Here is a 7,400-nt window from a genome sequence, read left to right on the forward strand (position 1 = left end):
CAAGTAGTGGTGCGGCCCCCGCCCCTGGGTACATGCTTTATCAGTATCATGCTTCAAACCCCACTTCGAAAAGCTGTGCTCTACAAAACATGCTCATTGTCGCCACTAATCCTGACTTACTCATTTTAATTCAAAAGAAAATTAGCACAAAGTGTTTTATTTTCTGTTTGTTTGTTAGGATAAAGGGTTTTATGTGTTCCTAAGTTCCTGTTGCTGATCAATTTGAAGTTATTCCTATTTATTGAATGTATTTCATGGGTTTTTTTTCAGTATCAAATGGTTCAAGTCTGTCTAAGAATGTTTATAAATTAAATGAGGTTCAAATGTTTTTTAAATTTCAGGCAAATTGATGCACACATATTTTCTGTTGCAGACTAAAAATGTATATTAATACAATTATTATTTGTTGTAAGTTTATCTATATTTCCTTCTTTTTTTTGGTTTATTTAATGTCAATAAGGATACAATGTTATGCAGAGGTGTACATATAACAATTAAGTCTATGATCAGGGAGCTCCAGATTTTCTCTGATCCATTGCTCGTAATGGCAAAAAAAGCATGTTTTTAGTTCTGAAGAATTTAATGCCGGGCTAGATGGGTGCAGAGGGCCAAAATGTGCCGAGCCTCAGCTGACAACATTCCACTGTGCCCAATGCAAAACAAAAAGACAATAGATGTGATCTCTCATGGCATTATGAGCTGTTTTTGACCAAAAATCGACTACTGTAGTTCTGGACATGACCAGAGCATGTATAATAATAGATCTATTGCAAGTGTCAGCCATGTTAGGATACATTTTGGACAGCCTGTGATTGGTGCAATAAATCCTGTGTAATAGTTTACTCTGAATCCGGCCATAGATGGAGGAATTGTGGAATGCATTTATCTACCCATTGATAATCTTCAATTATGATTATTTTTACCGTTTTAGTCACTGTGGCATCGATGTTGTCATTACACCAGGAACTAGTCTGCTAACATCTGACACAAGGAAAAAACTTTTGTTTTGTTTGGCTTTGAGGTCTAAACTGTGTGTGTATGTGTATATATATATATATATATATATATATATATATATATATATATATATATATATATATATATATATATATATATATATATATATATATATATATATATATATATATATGTATATATATATATATAAATACATACATACATACATATGGGCAGGACACTTCACCCTTTGCCCCGGTGCCGCTCACACCGGTGAAATGAATGATGAATGAATGGTAGGTGGTGGTCGGAGGGGCCGTAGGCGCAAACTGGCAGCCTCGCTTCCGTCAGTCTACCCCAGGGCAGCTGTGGCTACAAATGTAGCTTACCACCACCAGGTGTGAATGAATGATGGGTTCCCACTTCTCTGTGAGCGCTTTGAGTATCTAACAATAGAAAAAGCGCGATATAAATCTAATCCATTATTATTATTATTATTATTATATATATATATACAGGTATATATATATATATTTATATTAAAAAAAAAAAAAAAAAAATATATATATATATATATATATATATATATATATATATATATATATATATATATATATATATATATATATATATATATATATATATATATATATATATATATAGTTATGTAGGGGTCGCATGGTTATGCACAGGTCGTTTCCCCAAGATGCAAATGGACATCTGGAAGCAGTGTGCAGGTAAGAAAAATGATTTATTCTAATAAATAAATCAGGCAAGAATACAAAAACAGAACAAGCGTGCCGATAGCACGGGAAGTTATGGTAATGCTAAAGGAAAAGCTTAGCACAGGAACAGGAACAGGAACAAGAAGCTAGGATTTACCAATGTAACTGTTGCGTGAAGCAAACAAAACAGCAGGACCGAGTGTGGCAAAAGGCAGGAATATATAGCTCTCTGATTAGTGCTCGGAAGCAGGTGAGCGCCCCGAACAATAATCAGAGGCAGGTGAAAATAATCAGTACCCATGGTAACCAAGAAACACAAACCCAGTGGTGCTGAAACAGAACTAAGGGAGTCTTAAACTAAAACAAAACATGATCCGGGCAACGGGTGTGTGTGTGTGTGTGTGTATATATATATATATATATATATATATATATATACATATATATATATATATATATATATATATATATATATATATATATATATATATATATATATATATATATATATATATATATATATATATATATATATATATATATATATACACATACACATATATATATATATATATGTAATATAATAGATGTATAATTAATAATTAATATAATAGGATATAATAGGATATTAAGAATATGAAAGTATAAATCTTACCTTGTTTACTTTTCTGACTACCTTATTAATTTTTGTAATCAATCAGAAATATCAAGCAGCTAAATGCGGCAAACATGGATAAGTGTGGAGAGTGCTTTACATTTTTCCCACCATGCTTTATAATAGATTTAAATGGGTGTAATTTAGAACTTTTTTATGGTGCATGGACATTTAAAAAGTGCCAACGATTGTCACACACACACTAGGTGTGGTGAGATTATCCTCTGCATTTGACCCATCACCCTCACCCCCTGGGAGGTGAGGGGAGCAGTGAGCAGCAGCAGTGGCCGAGCCCGGGGATAATTTTTGGTGATTTAACCCCCAATTCCAACCCTTGATGCTGAGTGCCAAGCAGGGAGGTAATGGGTCCCATTTTTATAGTCTTTGGTATGACTGGGCCGGGGTTTGAACTCACGACCTACCGATCTCATTATAACATCCACAAAGTTCAGTGAGCAGGTTGTGTTATGTGTGACCATGTTTGTTGACATTTTGATTTTTTCCCCCACCATGACTAGGGAAGGTTGTTTACATTGGGTCATAAAAATAAATAAATGTCGAATGCCCTTTTTGTCAAAGAAAACCCTGTTTTTTTTATGTCAAAAACACAAAATATGCAGTATTTTGCTCGAAAAATCTTTTCAAAGTGGATTACTTGATGTGATGTGATTGAAGCCTTAAATAGGTCAACAATTCTTAACAACATTGATTTTAATTTATTATTATTTTTTGAGCAATGACAATTAAAAAAAAATCCCACCAAAATTCTTAGGGATCCAAAACAGCTCCACTCATAAAAGTGTTAAATATAAGTTATCATTTATTTATTTTTTTACTTTCAAAAAGTCCCTAAATCAACTTCAAATCTATCTATGGATAATAAGGTTTTATTTATTTTTTAAATGTTTTTTTAAAATTTGTTTGTTTTATGCCATTTTTATCAATGACAACTTTGTTATTTATATGGCAAACACACAAAATATGCAATATTTTCCTAAAAACAATTAGATGTGAAGTAACTGGAGCCTTGAATGAGTCAATAATTCATAACAACATTAATTTTGATTCATTATTATCTTTATAAGCAATTACAGTTAAAAAAAACAACCTACATGGCAGCTTTGTGTTATTAGAGTCAACATTGCAACCTTTTCTTGTTTAATTTCACCTGTCTGCTCTTTTACTCCACTTTTTAATAGTATTTTTAGAATGTGCTGTAGGTCGTAAAATGTTTTTGCTGCGGGCCACAAATAACACCCAGGACCTCACTTTGGGCACCCCTGGTCTACAGAGTGGCATTCTATTACAACACTTTGCAGAGTAGTAGTAGTAATACCTACTGTAATATGTAAGAACAACACAACAAGTACAAAACCCAAAACCAGTGAAGTTGGCACATTGTGTAAATCGTAAATAAAAACAGAATACAAAGATTTGCAAATCCTTTTCAACTTATATTTAATGTAAATATCAATAAATATTCACACTGAAAAGACAAGATATTTAATGTTCCAACTGAGAAACTTTTTTTTGTGTGCAAATAATCATTAACTTATAATTTAATGGCAGCAACACATTGCAAAAAAGTTGGCACAGAGGCATTTTTACCACTGTGGTACATGGCCTTTCCTTTTAACAACACTCAGTAAACGTTTGGGAACTGAGGAGACCATTTTTAAATATCCTCTTCATCCATCCATCTCACTGTCCCTTTATTTAAACTGTCCACCATGGGTGCCCGAGCTTTCAGCCGCTCTGCCCCACATCTTTGGAACTCTTTACCACCAGACCATCGCAACTTAGATTCAATATCCCTCTTCAAATTAAGACTCAAAACACACCTATTCCTGACTGCTTATTCATTGTAATCATCTTTTCTTTTCTCTTTGTTGTTGTTGTTTTTTTTATCCAATTTGATTTTATTGCTGTGATTTTGTAAGGTGTCCTTGAGTGCCCAGAAAGGCGCCTTATAAATAAAATATACTGTTATTATTATTATTACAAACCCTGTTTCCATATGAGTTGGGAAATTGTGTTAGATGTAAATATAAACAGAATACAATGATTTGCAAATCATTTTCAACCCATATTTAGTTGAATATGCTACAAAGACAACATTTGATGTTCAAACTGATAAACGTTTTTTTTTTGCAAATAATCATTAACTTTAGAATTTGATGCCAGCAACACGTGACAAAGAAGTTGGGAAAGGTGGCAATAAATACTGATAAAGTTGAGGAATGCTCATCAAACACTTATTTGGAACATCCCACAGGTCAACAGGCAAACTGGGAACAGGTGGGTGCCATGATTGGGTATAAAAGTAGATTCCATGAAATGCTCAGTCCTTCACAAACAAGGATGGGGCGAGGGTCACCACTTTGTCAACAAATGCGTGAGCAAATTGTTGAACAGTTTAAGAAAAACGTTTCTCAACCAGCTATTGCAAGGAATTTAGGGATTTCACCATCTACGGTCCGTAATATCATCAAAGGGTTCAGAGAATCTGGAGAAATCACTGCACGTAAGCAGCTAAACCTGTGACCTTCGATCCGTCAGGCTGTACTGCATCAACAAGCGACATCAGTGCGTAAAGGATATCACCACATTGGCTCAGGAACACTTCAGAAACCCACTGTCAGTAACTACAGTTGGTCGCTACATCTGTAAGTGCAAGTTAAAACTCTCCTATGCAAGGCAAAAACCGTTTATCAACAACACCCAGAAACGCCGTTGGCTTCGCTGGACCTGAGCTTATCTAAGATGGACTGATACAAAGTGGAAAAGTGTTCTGTGGTCTGACGAGTCCACATTTCAAATTGTTTTTGGAAACTGTGGACGTCGTGTCCTCCGTACCAAAGAGGAAAAGAACCATCCGGATTGTTATAGGCGCAAAGTTGAAAAGCCAGCATCTGTGATGGTATGGGGGTGTATTAGTGCCCAAGACATGGGTAACTTACACATCTGTGAAGGCGCCATTAATGCTGAAAGGTACATACAGGTTTTGGAGCAACATATGTTGCCATCCAAGCAACGTTACCATGGACGCCCCTGCTTATTTCAGAAAGACAATGCCAAGCCACATGTTACATCAACGTGGCTTCATAGTAAAAGAGTGCAGGTACTAGACTGGCTTGCCTGTAGTCCAGACCTGTCCCCCATTGAAAATGTGTGGCGCATTATGAAGCCTAAAATAGCACAACGGAGACCCCCAGACTGTTGAACAACTTAAGCTGTACATCAAGCAAGAATGGGAAAGAATTCCACCTGACAAGCTTAAAAAATGTGTCTCCTCAGTTCCCAAACGTTTACTGAGTGTTGTTAAAAGGAAAGGCCATGTAACACAGTGGTGAACATGCCCTTTCCCAACTACTTTGGCACGTGTTGCAGCCATGAAATTCTAAGTTAATTATTATTTGCAAAAAAAAAAAAAGTTTATGAGTTTGAACATCAAATATCTTGTCTTTGTAGTGCATTCAATTGAATATGGGTTGAAAAGGATTTGCAAATCATTGTATTCCGTTTATATTTACATCTAACACAATTTCCCAACTCATATGGAAACAGGGTTTGTATTATTTTTGAAGCTTTTCAGGTGGAATTCTTTCCCATTCTTGCTTGATGTACAGCTTAAGTTGTTCAACAGTCCGGGGTCTCCGTTGTGGTATTTATTGCTTCATATTGCGCCACACTTGGCCCTGCGATGAGGTGGCGACTTGTCCCGGGTGTACCCCGCCTTCCGCCCGAATGCAGCTGAGATAGGCTCCAGCACCCCCCGCGACCCCAAAAGGGACAAGCGGTAGAAAATGGATGGATGGATGGATTGCGCCACACATTTTCAGTGGGAGACAGGTCTGGACTACAGGCAGGCCAGTCTTTTACCTACACTCTTTTACTATGAAGCAACTCTGTTGTAACACGTGGCTTGGCATTGTCTTGCTGAAATACGCAGGGGTGTCCATGATAACGTTGCTTGGATGGCAACATATGTTGCTCCAAAACCTGTATGTACCTTTCAGAATTAATGATGCCTTTTGAACTTTGCGCCTATAACAGTCCGGATGGTTATTTTCCTCTTTGGTCTGGAGCACACGATGTCCACAGTTTCCAAAAACAATTGGAAATGTGGACTCGTCAGACCACAGAACACTTTTTCACTTTGCATCAGTCCATCTTAGATGAGCTCGGACCCAGCGAAACCGGCGGCGTTTCTGGGTGTTGTTGATAAATGGCTTTTGCTTCGCGTAGTAGAGTTTTAACTTGCACTTACAGATGTAGCGACAAACTGTAGTTACTAACAGTGGTTTTCTGAAGTGTTCCTGAGCCCATGTGGGCTGATATCGCTTTTTGAGCAGTACCACCTGAGGGATCGAATGTCACGGCCTTGCCGCTTACGTGCAGTGATTTCTCTAGATTCTCTGAACCTTTTGATGATATTACGGACCGTAGATAGTGAAATCCCTTAAATTCCTTGCAATAGCTCGTTGAAACATGTTGTTCTTAAACTTTTCGACAATTTGCTCACGCATTTCTTCACAAAGTGATGACCCTCGCCCCATCCTTGTTTGTGAATGACTGAGCATTTCATGGAATCTACTTTTATACCCAATCATGGCACCCACCTGTTCCCAATTAGCCTGTTCACCTGTGGGATGTTCCAAATAAGTGTTTGATGAGCATGCCTGAACTTTCTCAGTCTTTTTTGCCAGTTGTGCCAGCTTTTTTGAAACATGTTGCAGGCATCAAATTCCAAATGAGCTAATATTTGCAAAAAATAACAAAGTTTACTAGTTCGAACGTTAAGTATCTTATCTTTGCAGACTATTCAGTTGAATATGGGTTGAAAAGGATTTTCAAATCATTGTATTTTTATTTTTATTTTTACGATTTACACAACGTGCCAACTTCACTGATTTTGGGTTTTGTATATTTTTTTGTCAAAAGTGTGCAGAAAAATGCACCAATGATGTCATTTTTTGAAAGTACACCCAAGAAAAGCAAACAAGGTGCTGGAGACTCGCCCTCATCTGACTCAACCCTAACTGGACTCACCAGCGGTCTAC

Source organism: Entelurus aequoreus, linkage group LG06 (genome assembly GCF_033978785.1).
Source record: "Entelurus aequoreus isolate RoL-2023_Sb linkage group LG06, RoL_Eaeq_v1.1, whole genome shotgun sequence".
NCBI lineage: Eukaryota > Metazoa > Chordata > Actinopteri > Syngnathiformes > Syngnathidae > Entelurus > Entelurus aequoreus.